This window comes from Oncorhynchus masou, chromosome 24, assembly GCF_036934945.1.
Source record: "Oncorhynchus masou masou isolate Uvic2021 chromosome 24, UVic_Omas_1.1, whole genome shotgun sequence".
Taxonomy (NCBI): Eukaryota; Metazoa; Chordata; class Actinopteri; order Salmoniformes; family Salmonidae; genus Oncorhynchus; species Oncorhynchus masou.
In genome coordinates, this window is record NC_088235.1 from 48,882,871 (window position 1) to 48,906,332 (window position 23,462).

General features: G+C 42.1%; 1 protein-coding gene across 1 annotated transcript in view; it reads left to right on the forward strand.

Annotated features, from left to right (window-relative positions):
• Positions 1 to 23,462, forward strand: part of rgs7a (regulator of G protein signaling 7a) — a 123,920-nt gene that overhangs the window by 81,084 nt on the left and 19,374 nt on the right. The gene's annotated exons all lie outside the window — the stretch shown is intronic.

Below are 23,462 nucleotides of genomic sequence, written 5' to 3' on the forward strand. Positions count from 1 at the left end.
ACCATTTCCGGAGACCTTCTCCCTTACCTCACCTCGCTCATCAACTCATCCCTGACCGCTGGCTACGTCCCTTCCGTCTTCAAGAGAGCGAGAGTTGCACCCCTTCTGAAAAAACCTACACTCGATCCCTCCGATGTCAACAACTACAGACCAGTATCCCTTCTTTCTTTTCTCTCCAAAACTCTTGAACGTGCCGTCCTTGGCCAGCTCTCCCGCTATCTCTCTCAGAATGACCTTCTTGATCCAAATCAGTCAGGTTTCAAGACTAGTCATTCAACTGAGACTGCTCTTCTCTGTATCACGGAGGCGCTCCGCACTGCTAAAGCTAACTCTCTCTCCTCTGCTCTCATCCTTCTAGACCTATCGGCTGCCTTCGATACTGTGAACCATCAGATCCTCCTCTCCACCCTCTCCGGGTTGGGCATCTCCGGCGCGGCCAACGCTTGGATTGCGTCCTACCTGACAGGTCGCTCCTACCAGGTGGCGTGGCGAGAATCTGTCTCCTCACCACGCGCTCTCACCACTGGTGTCCCCCAGGGCTCTGTTCTAGGCCCTCTCCTATTCTCGCTATACACCAAGTCACTTGGCTCTGTCATAACCTCACATGGTCTCTCCTATCATTGCTATGCAGACGACACACAATTAATCTTCTCCTTTCCCCCTTCTGATGACCAGGTGGCGAATCGCATCTCTGCATGTCTGGCAGACATATCAGTGTGGATGACGGATCACCACCTCACCACCCACCTCACCTTACTGCAACTCGCTGTTGGCTGGGCTCCCTGCCTGTGCCATTTAACCCCTACAACTCATCCAGAACGCCGCAGCCCGTCTGGTGTTCAACCTTCCCAAGTTCTCTCACGTCACCCCGCTCCTCCGCTCTCTCCACTGGCTTCCAGTTGAAGCTCGCATCCGCTACAAGACCATGGTGCCTGCCTACGGAGCTGTGAGGGGAACGGCACCGCAGTACCTCCAGGCTCTGATCAGGCCCTACACCCAAACAAGGGCACTGCGTTCATCCACCTCTGGCCTGCTCGCCTCCCTACCAGTGAGGAAGTACAGTTCCCGCTCAGCCCAGTCAAAACTGTTCGCTGCTCTGGCCCCCCAATGGTGGAACAAACTCCCTCACGACGCCAGGACAGCAGAGTCAATCACCACCTTCCGGAGACACCTGAAACCCCACCTCTTCAAGGAATACCTAGGATAGGATAAAGTAATCCTTCTCACCCCCCCTTAAATGATTTAGATGCACTATTGTAAAGTGGCTGTTCCACTGGATGTCAGAAGGTGAATTCACCAATTTGTAAGTCGCTCTGGATAAGAGCGTCTGCTAAATGACTTAAATGTAAATGTAAATGTAAACTAGACATCGAGCCGATGTCGATGTTGGCATTTTTAGCTAATATCGGATGATTCTGACATGTTCACCGATATATCGTGCATCCCTACTGTATAACATTCCAAGTCTACTGACCAAAATGAGGCAACAAAAGATATGGAATAGCCTAATGCTATTAAATAGCATCTTCTGTAGATTTCCCTATGCTTCTGTTGAATAGATCCTAATAAATTTCCATAATTAGCTAATGAGCAACATATTGTGAACGCACCTGTGACATTAACTAACATTTGCTAATAAATCATATAAATAACATTAACAATAATTAAATAAATGTATTGATTATTTACTTTGAAATGTAGTACATACCGAGCTGCCCCATGAACTGTGACCCCAGGTACCTTGACTGAATGCAATCGCCCTCCCAATAGCATACATGCAGGTCCAGTTTTTAACTTTTTGTGCTAATGTGTCTAGCTGTAATTGGGACTGTCATCTGTGGTAGTGTGGTGGAGACGACTGAACAGAACTGAGAAATTCCGGGCATTGGGGCTTTTCATAGCGGTTTGGTGTTTTTCACACTGCGTGTGGGATTCTACAGCTTTAATTCCCGTAGTGCCAAGTGATTTCAACCACGAAGTAAAGTTGCTGTTCTCCAACCAATTCTCGTTGAATTTGCACTTTCCGATGGTAGCTGCAGACTAACATTAACTGTCTAGCATAGTTTAGAGTCTACCTTCATTACCACTTCACCGTAGCCAATATTTGCTAGCTAACGGACGAACGCACCAGCAGCATGAGAGAAAATCAGCCAACAGGCAGGAGTGTCTCGCTGACTTCTGACAGCTGCGGGAAAGTTACTAAGTGTGGTTCCGCTTAACTCAAGCTTAAATGCGTTCCATTGAAGTAAATCGGACGTAATAAAAAGCAGTCCATCTCCCAGTCTACTTTTTTTAAGACCTTTGAAAAATGTGTTGAAGAAAATGTAAGATTTTTATTAAGGCCTTTAACATCTTAGGTCAATGTTTATGATGAGTATTTCTGTAATTTGATGTGGATCTCTGCAATTTCACCGGATGTTTGTTTGAGACAATGCATTTCTGAACATAACGCACCAATTTCAAATGAGGTTTTTGGACATAAAGATGAACTTTATCGAACAAAACACACATTCATTGTCTAACATGGAGTCCTGGGAGTGCCATGCGGTAAAGATCATCAAAGGTTAGTGATTCATTTTAACGCTATGTCTGTCTTTTGTGACACCTCTCCTTCTTTGGAAAAGGGCTGTGTGGTTTTCTGTCACTAGGCGCTGACCTAACATATTCGCAAGGTGTGCTTTCGCCGTAAAGCCTTTTTGAAATCAGACACTGTGGCTGGTTAAACAAGAAGTTTATCTTTAATATGGTGTAAAATACTTGCATGTTTGAGGAATTTTAATTATAGGATTTCTGTTTGGCGCCCTTTCACTGGCTGTTGGCTAGCTTCCACATATCCCAGAGAAGTTAATTTAGATAAATTCATTTAAGACCTTTTAAGGATCCGCAGGCACCCTATATATAATGCAACAATTTGTGACGAAACATTCAGTAGAGTTGAACATGCGATTGAACTAATTTGAATTTTCTCTGGTACATGAGAATTTAACGGCGAAAGTTATTTGTATTTGCAAAACGTCATCATGCACAGTCTTTTATCCGCAAAAAGTCTGTATGCTGGAAACGCACATATTATTTAATGCAGATTTTTAAATATTTGCATTAAAATCTGTCGCAAATTGAATGGAAACCTAGCTTATGTCTTGGAGTGTTCTGTTATGCGTAACAGATTTTGGAATGCTGTTCCTTTCATTCAAGATTTACAAAATGCCATTTAATTTCCCCATCAATCTCCCAATGCCTATCCGCTATTTATAAATAATAAATTAATTGTTTCAGGCTATAAATAAATGAGCATCTGAGACCCCACCAGCAGGGTCATTTCAAACTATACCTGCATTTCAGAGAGAAGATCTTGGCCCTGCTCCTCTCTGGGCTGGCGAAGCAAAGTTTTGTCCTTGAAGACCCTGATCTAGTTAAATGAGTGAAAAATGATAGGGGTTGCAAATCCCAGAGTCCATGTGTGTTTCTGAGCAGGGGTTGTGAGAGAGAGCTTTCAATTTCATGCAGATATGGGATATATATTTAAAATAAATTATGAATATAGTTTCTTTATTTACTGTCCTATCATGATGGAATGGTCCCCAACCCTATACCCTAGACACAAACCTGAGCAACCCAAACACAAAGGAGAAGTCCTTAAATGTTTTATGGCTTACTGTAAGTAGCCTATACGCAGCCAAATCAGAAAGATGAATGTGGTCGGAGACGTACTAAAGCAGCAACGCCCCCTCAAGATTCCGAGCCTTCCTGGCAGGGTTGGTTCTACAAAACCAAAGCTCCCTGAGGGGAGAGGATAATATACAAGTAAATTCTCAAAGCTGCTAATGTGAACCTTGACGACCTTGTACCCAGCCGGTGGGGATTCCGGTGGGATGCCCCACCCAGGCAGTGCTGGCAACACTAGCTGCAGTATCCCATGGGGAGGGGGTCACACATTCAGAGAGGGTACACATTATTGTGGCCCTGGTGGCACAAAATCATCAAATGTCTGACTGCACATAGATGCTTGGGTATATGGTCACAACATGTGACCAGCGTGTGGGTGTTTCAGGGGAAGGGGGTGTATCTGATATCCATTACCTCGTACTTGACAATGGTTAATCAAATCTCCCCATGTTTGCCCGTTTTTGCTAAATTTTGCATGCTTTCTCATACAGCTGCAACTGTATGCATTCATTAATCAAGTCCTTCCTTGAGTTGAGCTCTGGGATGGAATGACTGGAACTAAGTTTATGGTTGTTTGCGGGGGAAAGGGGTTGAGTGTGTATGAGTGTGTGTGTACATATCCTACAATTGTTGCTGTGGTAGCCGTGCTGGTTAAGTGTGCCTTGAATTCTAAATAAATCACAGAAAGTGTCACCAGCAAAGCACCCCCACACCATAACACCTCCTCCTCCATGCTTTACGGTGGGAAATGTGGAGATTATCCGTTCATCTCAAAATCTCAAAGGACGGATTTCCACAGGTCTAATGTCCATTGCTCATGTTTCTTGGCCCAAGCAAGTCTCTTCTTATTATTGATGTCCTTTAGTAGTGGTTTCTGTGCGGAAATTTGACCATGAAGGCCTGATTCACACAGTGATAATGAACTTATCCTTTGCAGCAGAGGTAACTCTGGGTCTTCCATTCCTGTGGCGGCCCTCATGAGAGCCAGTTTCATCATAGCGCTTGATGGTTTTTGCAACTGCACTGAAGAAAATATCAAAGTTCTGTCTGCCCCCCCCCCACCACCCACCTTGTCACAACAACACAACTGATTGGCTCAAGCTCATTAAGGAATGAAATTTCACAAATGAACTTTTAACAAGGCACACTTGTTATTTAAAATGCATTCCAGTTGACTACCTCATGAATCTGGTTGAGGGAATGCCAAGAGTGTGCAAAGCTGTCATCAATGCGAAGGGTGGTTACTTTGAAGAATCTCAAATATAAATCATATTTTCATTTGTTTAAAATGTAGAAGTCCTAAGCAATCTGTCGTAAAGCAGAGCATTTTATCTTGAACTAAAATAGAAACGCAACATGCAACAATTTCAAGGATTTTTCTGGGTTTCAGTTCATATACGGTAATCAGTCAATTTAACTAAATTCATTAGGACCTAATCTATGGATTTCACATGACTGGGCAGTGGGCGCAGACACAGGCCCACCCACTGGGGAGCCAGGCCCAACTTTATTACAGACAGAAATACACCTCAGTTTCATCAGCTGTCCAGGTGGCTGATCTCAGATGATCCCGCAAGTGAAGAAGCCGGATGTGTAGGTTCGGTGTTGGTGTGGTTACACGTGGTTTGTGGTTGTGAGGCTGGTTGTACGTACTGACAAATTCTCTGAAACAATGTTGGAAATGATCATTAAAATCTCCGGCAACAAGGGTTAGAGTGTAAATTGCACGCTCCTTCAAAACTTGCTACATCTGTGGCCTTTTGTTGTGTGACAAAACTGCACAGATTTGCCTTTCACTGTCCCCAGCACACGGTGCACCAGTTTAATGATCATACTGTTTAATCAGCTTCTTGAAATGCCACACCTGTCAGGTGGATGGATTATCTTGGCAAAGTAGAAATGCTCCCTAACAATGATGTAAACAAATTAGGGCACAGAAGTTGAGGGAAATAATATTTCTGTGTCTATTGAACATTTCTGGGATCTTTTATTTCACCTCATGAAACGTTGGACCAACACTTTATGTGTTACGTTTATATTTTTGTTCAGTATATATTTTTTGTAATATTATTTTAGTTGTAGTTTTTTTTGACAAACCAAAACATACATTGACAAAAACAAAAGACAACTTAACATTTACAAACATATCCACAAACATTAATGAAACATTAATGACATCACAATTGCTCAGATTCACATCGGTTCCCACCGTATCCGCACCCAATGCCTCACCCCTTATGAATTAATATTGTGTTATGTTGTTCCACTCATCAGTCACTCAGTTGCACTAGAAATAGAAATATAATACTTCCAAGTATTCTGGTGGACTTCACACGCTGGTGGCAGGATAATTATCCATAGCCCAACCTTAATAACCAAAAAAGCCATGCATGCAAGACGACTTGACCTGTCTGGTTCACACATATTTCTCTGTCCTTAATTTGATTCAAGGCCTCAAATCTGTATCTTTGCCTTGTAACTGACTCATTCTAGAAAGAGAGAAGGAACAATACTTGATCAAGATGCGCTATCTACTAGTTTAAAGCCATGAAGTATATAATTTGTTTCAAAGAATGAATGTATGGGCTACATTTATGAGAATAATACATGCATTTGCTTACCTTATCAACCTTGAAGATTATTGTGACTTTACTTTCATTAATCTGATGACTGTTATTTATCGAATCAACTAACTATGCTTAATTATTACACAATTAACTCATTAGGAATTTAGGGCACCACGAAACGGTTGTTAAAAGAGTTACCATTTCCCAAATTAAACACTACAGGACTTTACCTTTCACATCCATAAAACCTTCAACATATTAAATCATAACCTCTTATCATATCATCATTCTGAACAGTCATAACCTCATGCATCTGCTAAAACCCCAGCCTTACTCATGATTCAGTACTATACACATTTGTTTAATTATTTATTTACTAGCTAACTAAATAATAACACAGAATAAACATACAATTAATATATGAGAATAAGGTCCCTAATGGACTGACAACATATGGCGGCTTGTTACACAAGGGGGCGGGGGGATTGGGGGAGAGAAAAGGGGACACATATCGTTGATACATTTTTTTAACTATTCTCATATATCTTGCACATCAACCGCCTCGTTACGTGTGAAGGCCTTTGTTCAACATTCATCTCTGTCGCAACCAGCCCTCCTTAGGAAGGTTGTTGGCCTTTCAGCGGCAAGCGTGTATGGCTCTGAGTGTCCGAAAGGCATCTACCCTTTCCCTGTCTTCTACTGTTGTTGACTCTGGAAGATAGCTAGCCAGCCGTTTCGACGGTTCGCATTGGTGATGAGCGTAGTAAGCTACAGTGATTTGAGAAGAGCAGTACAGTAGGATGATTTGGAGAGTATTAGGATGATCCCCCTTAGAACAGCTGGTCAGTCTTACCAGTGATTGTCGCTGATAGGGGAGTTTTCTCCTCTCTTCACTTCGTGTCAATAGTCAGAGTTTGAACCACTTTAAATGCACAGCTGCAGCCTGGTGATGTTCTGGTCTAGTCTGGGAGGTTAGTTTATCTTCTTCACCTCATGTTGAGATTCAAAGTTTCGACCATTTCAAACGTGTAGCTACCACCTCGTCTTTCTGGTCTAATGTTAATCTTTTCTACCAAGCCTTTTGTGCACTCTGGCCGAAGGGGACGGTCCCATCAGCCTGACACACTCTCTGACCTCACTCGGGTGCTTACTTACTGTGCACAGTTTATAGAAGATAGATTCTGTCATGGCTCCTAAAATCACATTCCTTTCTTAAAAACACTTCTTACGGCTGAAATCCTGCTAACGGGATCGATATGACAACAGCCAGTGAAAGTGCAGGGCGCCAAATTCAAACAACAGAAATCGCATAATTCAATTCTTCAAACATACAAGTATTTTACACCATTTTAAAGATAAACATGTTGTTAATACCACCACAGTGTCCAATTTCAAAAAGGTTTTACGACGAAAGCACACCAAACAATTTTATTAGGTCAGCGCCTAGTCACAGAAAAACACAGCTATTTTTCCAGCCAAAGAGAGGAGTCACAAAAGGCAGAAATAGAGATAAAATTAATCACTAACCTTTGATGATCTTCATCAGATGACACTCATAGGACTTCATGTTACACAATACATGTATGTTTTGTTCGATGAAGTTCATATTTATGTAAAAAGATCTCAGTTTACATTGGCGCATTATGTTCAGTAATGTTTTGCTTCCAAAACATCCGGTGATTTTGCAGAGAGCCACATCAATTTACAGAAATACTCATAATAAACATTGATACAAGTGTTATGCATGGAATTACAGATCCACTTCTCTTCAATGCAACTGCTGTGCCAGATTTCAAAAAAACTTTACGGAAAAGGCACACCATGCAATAATCTGAGTACGGCACTCAGACACAAATACAAGCCATACAGATACCCGCCATGTTGTGGAGTCAACAGAAGTCAGATATAGCATTATATTCACAATATTCACTTACCTTTGATGATCTTCATCAGAATGCACTTCCAGGAATCGCAGTTCCACAATAAATGTTTGTTTTGTTCGATAAAGTCCATAATTTATGTCCAAATAAATCTCCTTTTTGTTCACGTGTTTAGTTCACAAATCCAAATTCACGACGCGCAAGCCAGACGAAAAGTCAAGAGTTCCGTTACAGTTTGCAGAAAAATGTCAAACTATTTATATAATCAATGTTTCAACCGGAAAATTCCTTTGTCTTTAGAAATGCAATGTCATGCAGCTACCTATCACGGGCACACGCCTGACTGAGATCATGGCACTTTGCCAGACCTCTGGTTGAAACAGCTCTCATTCTCTCCCCCTTCACAGTTGAAGCCTCAAACAAGGTTCTAAAGACGGTTGACATCTAGTGGAAGCCTTAGGAAGTGCAATCGGACCAAATTTACACCAACTTGGATTGGCAAAGAGTTGAAAAACTACAAAGCTCAGATTTCCCACTTCCTGCTTGGATTTTTTCTCAGGTTTTTACCTGCCATATGAGTTATGTTATACTCACAGACATCATTCAAACAGTTTTAGAAACCTCAGAGTGTTTCCTATCCAAATCTACTCATATGCATATCATAGCTTCTGGGCCTGAGGAGCAGGCAGTTTACTCTGGGCACCTTATTCATCCAATCTACTCAATACTGCCCCCCAGCCATAAGAAGTTAACAAAAATACTTTTATAATTTTTCACATTTCATATATAATGTTAAGGATGGAAACTTGACAGAAAAAGGGGATATACTTTCAAGTTACAGTATTTCCTTTATAACCTTTTTAATGACATCACAAAATAAAAACCAATGTAACATTAGTTTTCTATAGATCATCTCCGACCATTCCCCACGTTCTTAGGTTAGAAATATTGTTCCAGAATTCACTTGTTGGACATGTTAGAGTTTTGTTGGGAAGACTGTGTAGACAAAGGAACATTCCTTTGGTTAACCTCTAGCGATGAGCAATCCCGTATCCGGGAGCGTAATCATAGCCTCAAGGGCATTACCATAAGGCAACGTTTCCTATTCATGAAAATTGCAAATGAAATGAAATAAATATTCAAACACAACCTTAGCCTTTCGCTAACAACACTGTCATCTCAGATTTTCAAAATATGCGTTACAGCCAACGTTAGACAAGCATTTGTGTAAGTTTAGCATTATTTGTGTTGGCGAAATAGCTGTTTTGTTCATCGCGTTTGGCTAAGAAAAAGACCGGAAAATGCAGTCACTACAACGCTGAACTTTTTTCAAAATTAGCTCCATTGTTACGAATCCCTTTTGGCCCGACAGTCTAGGGGGGATGGTAATGAGACTCGTAACATAACTCATGCAAAGTATTATTGTGACAAAGGAAAAGTGTGAACGAAATAAGCACGACAACTGAAATCTACCGTCAAACTCTAGGTTTATTTATAAACACACGGTAATGGGGGGAGCAGGAAAAGGGGCTGGGCTGGACCCAAGGAAAGAAACAATAAGTATTCAAAAACACCCCTAAGCTAGACTAGCCTACTTTAACAACAGCTAACTAACTAACCAAAAATACAGTGGGTGGTCCGCCCAGTTCTAACTAGTGTATTTAACAAAGTTCACCTACGGGTAGTGTATGCCCATGGGCGACTTGTCTTGGTTTCCCCCTTTTCCACCAGCAATCAAACACAAACACCATAACCAAAAACAATACTCACAGGTGATGACAAAGTGCTATGAGGTGCTTAAACAAAAGAGAGGTTAAGACACAAAGCGAGAGTGAAACACAGAGACCTACAGACATGGCATTTACAGAGAGATTGAGCTGAGCTGAGCTGGGCTTTAGAACAAACAAATGATGGGGTTTTTAAACCATGGGGAAGGAACTGTGATAGGTCAGGAAATAGGAGGAGGTGTGTCTTCTGATTGATGATTGATTGTTGACTGATTGGGGAGTGATGATTTTCACCTGTGAGGGGAGAAGGAGAGAAAAGAAACACACAGGATACACACACACACAGGATAACTGTATCCGTAACACTCCCACCCTTAAAAGAGCAACCCTAGGGGTTGCGACTACAGTATTTCAATGAATACTCCCAACAAAGCAACAACCTTGCAAAACATGCAGAAATCATTTTCACACACGAGACAAAGCATCTGCCAACACATTATCAGAACCCTTTTTGTGGCGGATCTCCAAATTATAATTTTGTACAATCAGCGCCCAACGCATAAGGCGCTGGTTCTGGTTGTACATTCGGTGGAGAAAAACTAAGGGGTTATGGTCAGTATATACAATCACGGGTATGGCACTAGAACCAATATATACTTCAAAGTATTGCAGAGCCAACAACAAAGCAAGAGCTTCTTGTTCTATTGTCGCATAGTTTGTTTGACATTTATTAAATTTACGTGAAAAATAACAAACGGGATGATCCACTCCACTCTTGTCCTGCTGCAGTAGAACAGCACCAGCACCTCTGGCACTAGCATCTACCTCAAGTTTGAACGGTTGTTCAAAATCAGGAGCAGCAAGTACAGGTGTACTACATAAGAGTGCTTTCGCTGATTCAAAAGCTCTCTTACAATCAGGGGACCACACAAATGATCTAGCCGGACTAAGCAAATCGGTCAATGGAGCAACTACCGCAGAGAAATTTTTACAGAAGCTACGGTAGTAGCCAACCATCCCTAAAAAGCGGCGTAGCTCTCGTCTGGTGGTAGGTGCAGGGAATGCAGTTATAGCCAAGACCTTGGCATTAACAGGGCGCACCTGTCCATGCTTCTCAGAGGTATCACACAATCCATCCTCTTGATCAACCTCGTTGAACAGAACAGTGTTCGACAAATCTATCATCACCCTCTTGTCGTGCCTGAGCACGAGTGACAGCACAAGCGGGGAGCACATGTGGATAATTCTGTGCCAGCCCATTTGAGAGAGAGTGGTCACTTTTATCCAATACGGGTACTACCTTTCCTCCGGCAATATCGTTACCCATTATGAAGGTCACACCTTTCACTGGCAACATAGGGCGTACCCCCACTCTGAATATTCCACTGATTAACTCAGAGTGTACTTTCACAAAGTGCAATGGCACTGGGACAAAACCCATTTCAATACCCTGCACTAACACACTGGAACCACAGTATGTATCGTCAGACAAGGGCAACACATCAGACAATATAAACGACTGCGCCGCACCAGTATCTCTAAGGATTTTAACCGGTCGTTGAGACGCTTCGTCATTCGTTAGGGACACAAACCCCTCGAAAATGAATGGTTCATAACTGCGGTCGGGGACTGAGACTTTCAAACTACAGTTACCCTGAGGCACCTGTTTTGTTGCAGACCTCACAACCGTACGAATTAGAGCAACACCTGTTGGTGGCCTGGCACGAAGAGGCATCCCTTGTTTGCGTTTAAGCAGGAAGCAATCATTAATCATATGTCCTACTTTATGACAATAGAAACATGGACGCTCATTCTTCTGGCGTGCTTGACATACTACTGCTGGCCGACTAGGACTAAAGGTAGGAAACTCAGTGGCTCTACTCTCAGTTTGAGCCGAAAACACACTCTTGTGCGTCAACACAAACTCGTCTGCCAACACAGACGCTTCTGCCAGGAAGGATACTTTCTGTTCGTTTAGGTAAACTACAATGCGTTCGGGTAAGCAATTTTTAAACTCTTCCAACAAGATTAACTCCCGGAGAGAGTTGAAATCAGTTACCTTACTAGCAGCATGCCATTTATCAAACAGATTTCCCTTGTCTCTAGCAAATTCCACATAAGTCTTACTAGAAGACTTTCTATGAGACCTAAATCTCTGTCGGTATGCCTCAGGCACAAGCTCATAGGCACGAAGAACAGTAGCTTTGACCACTTCATAATTCAAACTGTCCTCCAGAGGTAGCGCTGACAAAACCTCTTGGGCTTTACCAGTTAATTTACACTGAAGTAATAGGCACCAAACCTCTTCAGGCCATTTCAATGCTACGGCTATACGCTCAAATACACAAAAATAGGAGTCAACCTCTGACTCTCTGAACAAAGGTACTAAGGCAATCTGCCTACTAATGTCAAACGTGTTTGAGGACACAGCAGGTGAGGACGGCTCACAAACAGGCACAGTAGGACCGGAGGCTAGCCTTGCTGTCTCTGCCTCAAGTTCCATCTGGCGCATTTTGAACTCCAACTGCCTTTGTTCTCTGTCTGCCTCAATTTTACACATCTCCAAATGCCGTTGTTCTCGTTCTTTTTCTGCCTCTATTTTACACATCTCCAACTGGAGAGTCTCTCGCCTAATTTGGGCTCTCTCTTCCACCTCCATTTGGAACTGTGCTAAACGGACATCCATCCTGGCATCACCATTTGACAGTGGGGAGAGTGGATCAAAACGGGACAATGTGGCTGGTGTTTTAGCCTCTCCCTCATTATCAGACACCAATGGTCTTACAGGAGCAGCAACATCCGCTACAGGGGTAGTAGTCTCAGGCAGCGGTAACACAAGCACCTGCTCTTCCAACAATACATTTAATACTAGCCGTTTCACCTCCGCCTTAACTAAACTCTGCGGAATCGATACTGAATAATGGTCAGCCAAGGTCATTAAATCAACTCTACGACATTTGTCAAAAACCTCCCACGAAGGGTTATCCAAAAAAGAATTCAAATCAAAAGTAGTCATTTTTACACTACTTCACAAGTGCCAAAGGAAATAGCAAACACTAATGCTACTTCAGCTATGACTCTCAACACTGAACTACACCACTACAACAATCTACATGAGCGGCATGGGTGTCAGTTATGACAGATCCCGGATGAGCCCCCACTTATGTTACGAATCCCTTTTGGCCCGACAGTCTAGGGGGGATGGTAATGAGACTCGTAACATAACTCATGCAAAGTATTATTGTGACAAAGGAAAAGTGTGAACGAAATAAGCACGACAACTGAAATCTACCGTCAAACTCTAGGTTTATTTATAAACACACGGTAATGGGGGGAGCAGGAAAAGGGGCTGGGCTGGACCCAAGGAAAGAAACAATAAGTATTCAAAAACACCCCTAAGCTAGACTAGCCTACTTTAACAACAGCTAACTAACTAACCAAAAATACAGTGGGTGGTCCGCCCAGTTCTAACTAGTGTATTTAACAAAGTTCACCTACGGGTAGTGTATGCCCATGGGCGACTTGTCTTGGTTTCCCCCTTTTCCACCAGCAATCAAACACAAACACCATAACCAAAAACAATACTCACAGGTGATGACAAAGTGCTATGAGGTGCTTAAACAAAAGAGAGGTTAAGACACAAAGCGAGAGTGAAACACAGAGACCTACAGACATGGCATTTACAGAGAGATTGAGCTGAGCTGAGCTGGGCTTTAGAACAAACAAATGATGGGGTTTTTAAACCATGGGGAAGGAACTGTGATAGGTCAGGAAATAGGAGGAGGTGTGTCTTCTGATTGATGATTGATTGTTGACTGATTGGGGAGTGATGATTTTCACCTGTGAGGGGAGAAGGAGAGAAAAGAAACACACACACAGGATACACACACACACAGGATAACTGTATCCGTAACATCCATAATATCGACAGAAACATGGCAAACGTTGTTTAGAATCAATCCTCAAGGTGTTTTCCACATATCTATTCGACAATACATCAGTTGTGACAGTTGGTTTCTCATCAGAAGCAAACGGAAAAATACATCAGCTGGAGATTACGCAATAATTGCGACGGAGGACATCAAGCGACCACCTGGTAGATGTAGTCTCTTATGGTCAATCTTCCAATGATATGCCTACAAATACGTCACAATGCTGTCGACATCTTGGGGAATCGACAGAAAGCCTAAGCTCATTCGTGGCCCATTCACAGCCATATAAGGAGTCATTGGCATGAGGCGGTTTCAAAAAATGCGTCACTTCCTGATTGGATTTTTATCTGGGTTTCGCCTGTAACATCAGTTCTGTGGCACTCACAGACAATATCTTCTCAGTTTTGGAAACGTCAGAGTGTTTTCTTTCCAAAGCTGTCAATTATATGCATAGTCGAGCAACATTTCGTGACAAAATATCTTGTTTATAACGGGAACGTTTTCCATCCAAAAATTAAAATAGCGCCCCCTATATCCAAGAAGTTAATACTGGAGAGGGAGACCCGAGATTCCGTTTCCTTTAATTTACAGCAGGGTGTGAGCTGTCAAATTGGCCCAGATCCCTACTCCCCTCTTCTGTGGGTGAGAGAGGTCTGGTTATTGTCATCCATTGCCAAGCTTATCTGACCCATTCGATCCTCACAGGACAGTCAGGACAAGAGGTTACACTCATTTATCACCCCAAAAATGTTTGAGTGAGTGCCACACAAACATATTTCCAGGGTGTTGATGCATCCTCCTTCCAATACAGCCTCTTCCAACATCAAGGGTAGGGGAAGGGTATCCATCTGAAAAAGTAAAGTTTTGCTTTGATTTCAAATCAACTCATATTGTTGGTAGCTAGCTACCATAGCTGTTGTACTAGCTAACATGCTACTGAACTGTGACACTAGCATATTGACTTGCATCTTGGTATTAAAAGACAGCAATGTATTCACATAAAAATAAAAATGTTTCGACAAATCATTAGTTAGCTAGCTACCTATGACCTGAATTGTGAAAAATATAATAGCAAACATTAGCTAGCTAAACGTTAGCCAGTCAGTCAGTGGCACTGACAGATTGGAACTGGTATCAACTAAATGTGAAATTACATTGTGTGTCTGTCTTTATTGATTTGTCGAAGGCATTTGACACCGTGGACCATGCTGTGTTGGTGCAAAGGTTAAAATGTTGTGGAATGACTGGTCATGCTCTAGATTGGTTTAACAATTATCTATTAAATCATACACAATGTGTATTAGAGTTGTGCTCAGGTGTTCCCAAAGGTTCTATGTTTGGCCCAATATATTAACAACGTAGGATTATATTGAAACAGCGGATGTTCATTTTTATGCAGATGATACTGTTCTTTATTCAAGTGATGGTAGTTTTTCTTTAGCATTTGAAAATGTCCAAAGAGCATTTTGCAACATACAACAGAATCTGTATGATTTGAGGCTGGTTCTGAATTTGGGTAAAACAAAATTGATGTTATTTTCAAATGCCAGGCATGTTATTAATCATGTTGTGGCCAAACGTTTTGAGAATGACACAAATATTTATTTTCACAAAGTCTGCTGCCTACATTTGTATGATGGCAATTTTCACATACTCCAGAATGTTATGAAGAGTGATCAGAATAATTGCAAAGTCCCTATTTGCCATGCAAATGAACTGAATCCCCCCAAAACATTTCCACTGCATTTCAGCCCTGCCACAAAGGACCAGCTGACATCATGTCAATGATTCTCTCGTTAACACAGGTGGGAGTGTTGACAAGGACAAGCCTGGAGATCACTCGGCCATACTGATTGAGTTTGAATGACAGACTGGAAGCTTCAAAAGGAGGGTGGTGCTTGGAATCATTGTTCTTCCTCTGTCAATCTTGGTTAACTGCAAGGAAACACGAGCCGTCATCATTGATTTGCGCAAAAAGGGCTTCACAGGCAAGGATATTTCTGCCAGTAAGATTGCACCTAAATCAACCATTTATCAGATCATCAAGAACTTCAAGGAGAGCGGTTCAATTGTTGTGAAGAAGGCTTCAGGGCACCCAAGAAAGTCCAGCAAGCGCCAGGACCATCTCCTAAAGTTGATTCAGCTGCGGGATCAGGGCACCACCAGTACAGAGCTTGCTCAGGAATGGCAGCAGGCAGGTGTGTGTGCATCTGCACGCACAGTGAGGCGAAGACCTTTAGTGGATGGCCTGGTGTCAAGAAGGGCAGCAAAGAAGCCACTTCTCTCCAGGAAAAACATCAGGGACAGACTGATTTCTGCAAAAGGTACAGGGATTGGACTGCTGAGGACTGGGGTAAAGTCATTTTCTCTGATGAATCCCCTTTCCGATTGTATGGGGCATCCGGAAAAAAGCTTGTCCGGAGAAGACAAGGTAAGCACTACCATCAGTCCTGTGTCATGCCAACAGTAAAGCATCCTGAGACCATTCATATGTGGTGTTGCTTCTCAGCCAAGGGAGTGGCCCCACTCACAATTATGACTAAGAACACAGCCATGAATAAAGAATGTTACCAACACATCCTCCAAGAATAACTTCTCCCAACCATCCAGGTGATGAACAATGCCTTTTCCAGCATGATGGAGAACCTTGCCATAAAGCAAGAGTGATAACTAAGTGGCTCGGGGAACAAAACATTGATATTTTGGGTCCATGTCCAGGAAACCCCCCAGACCTTAATCCCATTGAGAACTTGTGGTCAATCCTCAAGAGGCGGGTGGACAAACAAAAACCCATAAAATCTGGGTTTTGTATTGATTATGCAAGAATGGACAGCTATCAGTCAGGATGTGGCCCAGAAGTTAATTGACAGCATGCCAGGGCAGATTGCAGAGGTCTTGAAAAAGAAGGGTCAACACTGCAAATATCGACTCTTTGCATCAACTTCATGTAATTGTCAATTAAAGCATTTGACACTTATGAAATGCTTGTAATTATACTTCAATATTCCATAATAACATCTGACAAAAATATCTAGAGACACTGAAGCAGCAAACTTGTGAAAAATCCTATTTGTATCCTTCTCAAAACTTTTGGCCACAACTGAACATTGGATGGACATACAGTGAGGGGAAAAAAGTATTTGATCCCCTGCTGATTTTGTACATTTGCCCACTGACAAATAAACCTAAAGGTAGGTTTATTTGAACAGTGAGAGTCAGAATAACAACAACAAACAACAACAAAATCCAGATAAACGCATGTCAGAAATGTTATAACTTGATTTGCATTTTAATGAGGGAAATAAGTATTTGACCCCCTCTCAATCAGAAAGATTTCTGGCTCCCAGGTGACTTTTATACAGGTAAAGAGCTGAGATCAGGAGCACACTCTTAAAGTGAGTGCTCCTAATCTCAGCTTGTTACCTGTATAAAGGACACCTGTCCACAGAAGCAATCAATCAATCAGATTCCAAACTCTCCACCATGGCCAAGACCAAAGAGCTCTCCAAGTATGTCAGGGACAAGATTGTAGACCTACACAAGGCTGGAATGGGCTACAAGACCATCGCCAAGCAGCTTGTTGAGAAGGTGACAACAGTTGGTGCCATTATTCGCAAATGGAAGAAACACAAAAGAATTGTCAATCTCCCTCGGCCTGGGGCTCCATGCAAGATCTCACCTCATGGAGTAGCAATGATCATGAGAACAGTGAGGAATCAACCCAGAACTACACGGGGGGATCTTGTCAATGATCTCAAGGCAGCTGGGACCATAGTCACCAAGAAAACAATTGGTAACACATTACGCCGAGAATAACTGAAATCCTGCAGTGCCCGCAAGGTCCCCCTGCTCAATAAAGCACATATACATGCCCGTCTGTAGTTTGCCAATGAACATCTGAATGATTCATAGGACAACTGGGTGAAAGTGTTGTGGTCAGATGAGACCAAAATGGAGCTCTTTGGCATCAACTCAACTCACCGTGTTTGGAGGAGGAGGAATGCTGCCTATGACCCCAAGAACACCATCCCCACCGTCAAACATGGAGGTGGAAACATTATGCTTTGGGGGTGTTTTTCTGCTAAGGGGACAGGACAACTTCACCGCATCAAAGGGACGATGGACGGGGCCATGTACCGTCAAATCTTTGGTGAGGACCTCCTTCCCTCAGCCAGGGCATTGAAAATGGGTCGTGGGGATGGGTATTCCAGCATGACAATGACCAAAAACACACGGCCAAGGCAACAACGGAGTTGCTCAAGAAGAAGCACATTAATGTCCTGGAGTGGCCTAGCCAGTCTCCAGACCTTAATCCAATAGAAAATGTGTGGAGGGAGCTGAAGATTCGAATTGCCAAACGTCAGCCTTGAAACCTTAATGACTTCTCGAAACCTTAATGAGATATGCAAAGAGGAGTGGGACAAAATCCCTCCTGAGATGTGTGCAAACCTGGTGGCCAACTACAAGAAACATCTGACCTCTGTGATTGCCAACAAGGGTTTTGACACCAAGTACTAAGTCATGTTTTGCAGAGGGGTCAAATACTTATTTCCCTCATTAAAATGCAAATAAATTTCTAACATTTTTGATATGCGTTTTTCTGGATTTTTTGTTGTTATTCAGTCTCTCACTGTTCAAATAAACCTACCATTAAAATTATAGACTGATCATTTCTTTGTCAGTGGGCAAATGTACAAAATCATCCCTCACTGTACATAGAGCAAGTACAAATGTTTGTGAATGTGGGTGGATGACAAGCTGAGCTTCAGTATTCATGTGGAGAACTTGATAAGGAACCTTGTAGCAACAAATTCATTTTTGTAAGGGACTGGCTCAAATTAAGATCCTACTTCTGTAACATTTTGGGGAATTAACGTATGGTTAGGGGAAGTGTTATATAAAATGCCACATTTGTCTCTGACAGTTGAGTTATACGCCCACCCATACTCCTTGACCAATCTCCCTACTTTCATTTCGGTCTTAAAGATGCACTATGCAGAAATTGCTCCGTCATTTCCTCATTGCAAAAATTCTAATAGTTCACCTAATTTCAGTGTATGTTACAAAGCAAGCAAGTATAGTGTAGAGTATCATTGTACCATCTAAACCACTGTGAAATATCTTTAACATGTCAAAAATGATTGCATTTTCAGATGTTTGAAGCTGGTGTACAAAACCAAAAGTAAAAGAAGCAAAAACTAAACTTAAGAACAGGATGCATAGAAATAGCGCACATAGAACATATCTAATACTTCTCTTTTCAATGAGAATGACAGATCTATAACCCACATGTGAATTTGGTCGGATCACCCAAAAAGTTACATATTGCAACTTTAAGTAACCAGACCATTATTCCATTTGTAACATAACATGCACTAAATGGAGGTATACAAATTTAAGTAACATATCCTATGTCTGGCTAATGTGGTCAGGCTGAAAATAGTGTCATTTTCAGGTATCAGGGTAAGACTCAGATGCAGAGCGTGTCGAAGTAACAATGCTTATTACAGCAACAGGGGCAAAGGTGCAGGACGGCAGGCTCAGGTCAGGCAGAGGTCAGTAATCCAGAGGTTGGGCAACAGTACAGGACAGCAGGCAGGCTCAAGGTCAGGCATAGTGGTCAGGCGGGTGGGTACAGGGTCAGGACCGGCAAGGGTCAAAAACAACAGAGGCCGAGAAAAGAGAGACTCGAGAAAAGCAGGCTCTGGCACAAAAACGCTGGTTGGCGTGACAAGACGAACTGGCAACAGACAAACAGAGAACACAGGTATAAATACACAGGGGATAAATGGGAAGATGGGCGACACCTGGAAGGGTGTGGAGACAATCACAACGACAGGTGAAACAGATCAGGGTGACAGTAGGAGCGATTGTTAACTAACTGTAAACAATTTTATCTGGCATCTTGGATAACTGTGAGGTGAACAGATTCACATATTTACCATTAATTAGTTACCTCTAGTCTCCAAAATGGCAAGGTGTCTCCAGCAATGTTTACTTTTTGACGTCCTTTTACATTTCCACTTTCCAAGCGTATTCTATTCTGTCCAGTTGTTTTAGCCTATCTTAACTAACTAACTACATTGTTAACACTGATGTACTGCAGATAAGATGTCTCATTGAGTGTAGGCGACTCTTCAGCATTACACTATGCATTCCATAACCATAGACTGACCAGGTGAAAGCTATGATCCCTTATTGATGTCACTTGTATGTGACAAAACACTTCAATCAGTGTAGATGAAGGAGAGGAGACAGGTTAAAGAAGGATTTTTAAGACTTGAGACAATTGAGACATGTATTGTGTATGTGTGCCATTCAGAGGGTGAATGGGCAAACAAAATATTTAAGTGCCTTTGAACAGGGTATGGTAGTAGGTACCAGGCGCATCAGTTTGTGTCAAGAACTGCAACGCTGCTGGGTTTTTCGAGCTCAACAGCTCAACAGTTTCTCGTGCGTATCAAGAATGGTCCACCACCCAAAGGACATCCAGCCAACTTGACACAACTGTGGGAAGCATTGGAGTCAACATGGGTCATCATCCCTGTAGAACACTTTCGACACCTTATAGAGTCCATCCCCCGACGAATTGAGGCTGTTCTGAGGGCACCTAATGTTTGGTATAATCAGTGTATATGTATTAAGTTGTCCTGCTTAGCGTTAGTTAGACAGGTTATGCCATGACTGTTCCAGACACTCTTATCAGGGGTGTAATTTGTATTAATGGGAACAGAGTTAGGTTGTTTCTAATGAGAGAGCTTGGGACTCTAAGGTTCTATCTGCAAAAAGATGATTCTGAGATAATTGGCTTTAATGTTCTGATTTGAATGGTGTCAGCAATTTTTATCTACTATTCTTTTGAATTCAACAACATGCATTGGGATATTTAGAGTACTATATACAGTGGGGAGAACAAGTATTTGATACACTGCCGATTTTGCAGGTTTTCCCACATACAAAGCATGTAGAGGTCTGTAATTTTTTATCATAGGTAGACTTCAACTGTGAGAGACGGAATCTAAAAAAACTCAAATTCAGAAAATCACATTGTATGATTTTTAAGTAATTAATTTGCATTTTATTGCATGACATAAGTATTTGATACATCAGAAAAGCAGAACTTAATATGTGGTACAGAAACCTTTGTTTGCAATTACAGAGATCATACGTTTCCTGTAGTTCTTGACCAGGTTTGCACACACTGCAGCAGGGATTTTGGCCCACTCTTCCATACAGACCTTCTCCGGATCCTTCAGGTTTCGGGGCTGTCGCTGGGCAATACAGACTTTCAGCTCCCTCCAAAGATTTTATATTGGGTTCAGGTCTGGAGACTGGCGAGCCCACTCCAGGACCTTGAGATTCTTCTTACGGAGCCACTCCTTCGTTGCCCTGGTTTCGGGTCGTTGTCATGCTGGAGGACCCAGCCACGACCCATCATCAATGCTCTTACTGAGGGAAGGAGGTTGTTGGCCAAGATCTCGCGATACATGGCCCCATCCATCCTCCCCTCAATACGGTGCAGTCGTCCTGTTCCCTTTGCAAAAAAGCATCCCCAAAGAATGATGTTTCCACATCCATGCTTCACGGTTGGGATGGTGTTCTTGGGGTTTTACTCAACCTTCTTCTTCCTCCAAACAGGGCGAGTGGAGTTTAGACCAAAAAGCTCTATTTTTGTCTCATCAGACCACATGACCTTCTCCCATTCCTTCTCTGGATCATCCGGATGGTCATTGGCAAACTTCAGACGGGCCTGGACATGCACTGGCTTGAGCAGGGGGACCTTGCGTGCGCTGCAGGATTTTAATCAATGACGGCGTAGTGTGTTACTAATGGTTTTCTTTGAGACTGTGGTCCCAGCTCTCTTCAGGTCATTGACCAGGTCCTGCCGTGTAGTTTTGGGCTGATCCCTCACCTTCCTCATGATCATTGATGCCCCACCAGGTGAGATCTTGCATGGAGCCCCAGACCGAGGATGATTGACCGTCATCTTGAACTTCTTCCATTTTCTAATAATTGTGCCAACAGTTGTTGCCTTCTCACCAAGCTGCTTGCCTATTGTCCTGTAGCCCATCCCAGCCTTGTGCAGGTCTCCAATTTTATCCCTGACGTCCTTACCCAGCTCTCTGGTCTTGGTCATAGTGGAGAGGTTGGAGTCTGTTTGATTGAGTGTGTGACAGGTGTCTTTTATACAGGTAACGAGTTCAAACAGGTGCAGTTAATACAGGTAATGAGTGGAGAACAGGAAGGCTTCTTAAAGAAAAACTAACAGGTCTGTGAGAGCCGGAATTCTTACTGGTTGGTAGGTAAACAAATGCTTATGTCATGCAATAAAATGCTAATTAATTACTTAAAAATCATACAATGTGGTTTTCTGGATTCTTGTTTTAGATTCCGTCTCTCACAGTTGAAGTGTACCTATGATAAAAATTACAGACCTCTACATTAGAGGTTGACCGATTATGATTTTTCAACACCGATACCGATTATTGGAGGACCAAAAGGCCGATACCGATTAAATCGGCCGATTTATTTAAAAAAATGTATTTGTAATAATGACAATTACAACATTACTGAATGAACACTTATTTTAACAATATAATACATCAATAAAATATATTTAGCCTCAAGTAAATAATGAAACATGTTCAATTTGGTTTAAATAATGCAAAAACAAAGTGTTGGAGAAGAAAGTAAAAGTGCAATATGTGCTATGTAAGAAAGCTAACGTTTCAGTTCCTTGCTCAGAACATGATAACATATTAAAGCTTGTGGTTCCTTTTAACATGAGTCTTCAATATTCCCAAGTAAGAAGTTTTAGGTTGTAGTTATTATAGGAATTATAGGACTATTTCCCTCTATACCATTTGTATTTCATTAACCTTTGACTATTGGATGTTCTTCTAGGCACTTTAACAGTATAGCTTCCATCCCTCTCCTCACTCCTCCCTGGGCTCGAACCAGCAACACAATGACAACAGCCACCATCAAAGCAGCGTTACCCAAAGTTTGAAACACTATTAGCGCGCGCTAACTAGCTAGCCATTTCACTTCGGTTACACCAGACTAATCTCGGGAGTTGATAGGCTTGAAGTCATAAACAGCACAATGCTTGATGCACAAATGAAGAGCTGCTGGAAAATCGCACGAAAGTGCTGTTTGAATGAATGTTTACGCACCTCTTCTGCCTACCACCGCTCAGTCAGATACTTGTATGCTTGTATTATCAGTCAGATTATATGTAAATGCAGGACACGCTAGATAATATCTAGTAATATCATCAACCATGTGTAGTTAACTAGTGATTATGATTGATTGTTTTTTTATAAGATAAGTTTAATGCTTTACCTTGGCTTACTGCATTCGCTTAACATGCAGTCAGTCTCCTTGTGGAGTGCAACGAGAGAGAGGCAGGTCGTTATTGCGTTGGACTAGTTAACTGTAATGTTACAAGATTGGTTCCCCCGAGCTGACAAGGTGAAAATCTGTCATTCTGCCCCTGAACGAGGCAGTTAACCCACTGTTCCTAGGCCGTCATTGAAAATAAGAATGTGTTCTTAACTAACTTGCCTGGTTAAATAAAGGTATTTAAAAAAAAAATTAAAATCAGCAAATCGGCAACCAAAATACAGATTTCCGATTGTCATGAAAACAAGAAATTGGCCCTAATTAATTGGCCATTCCGATTAATCG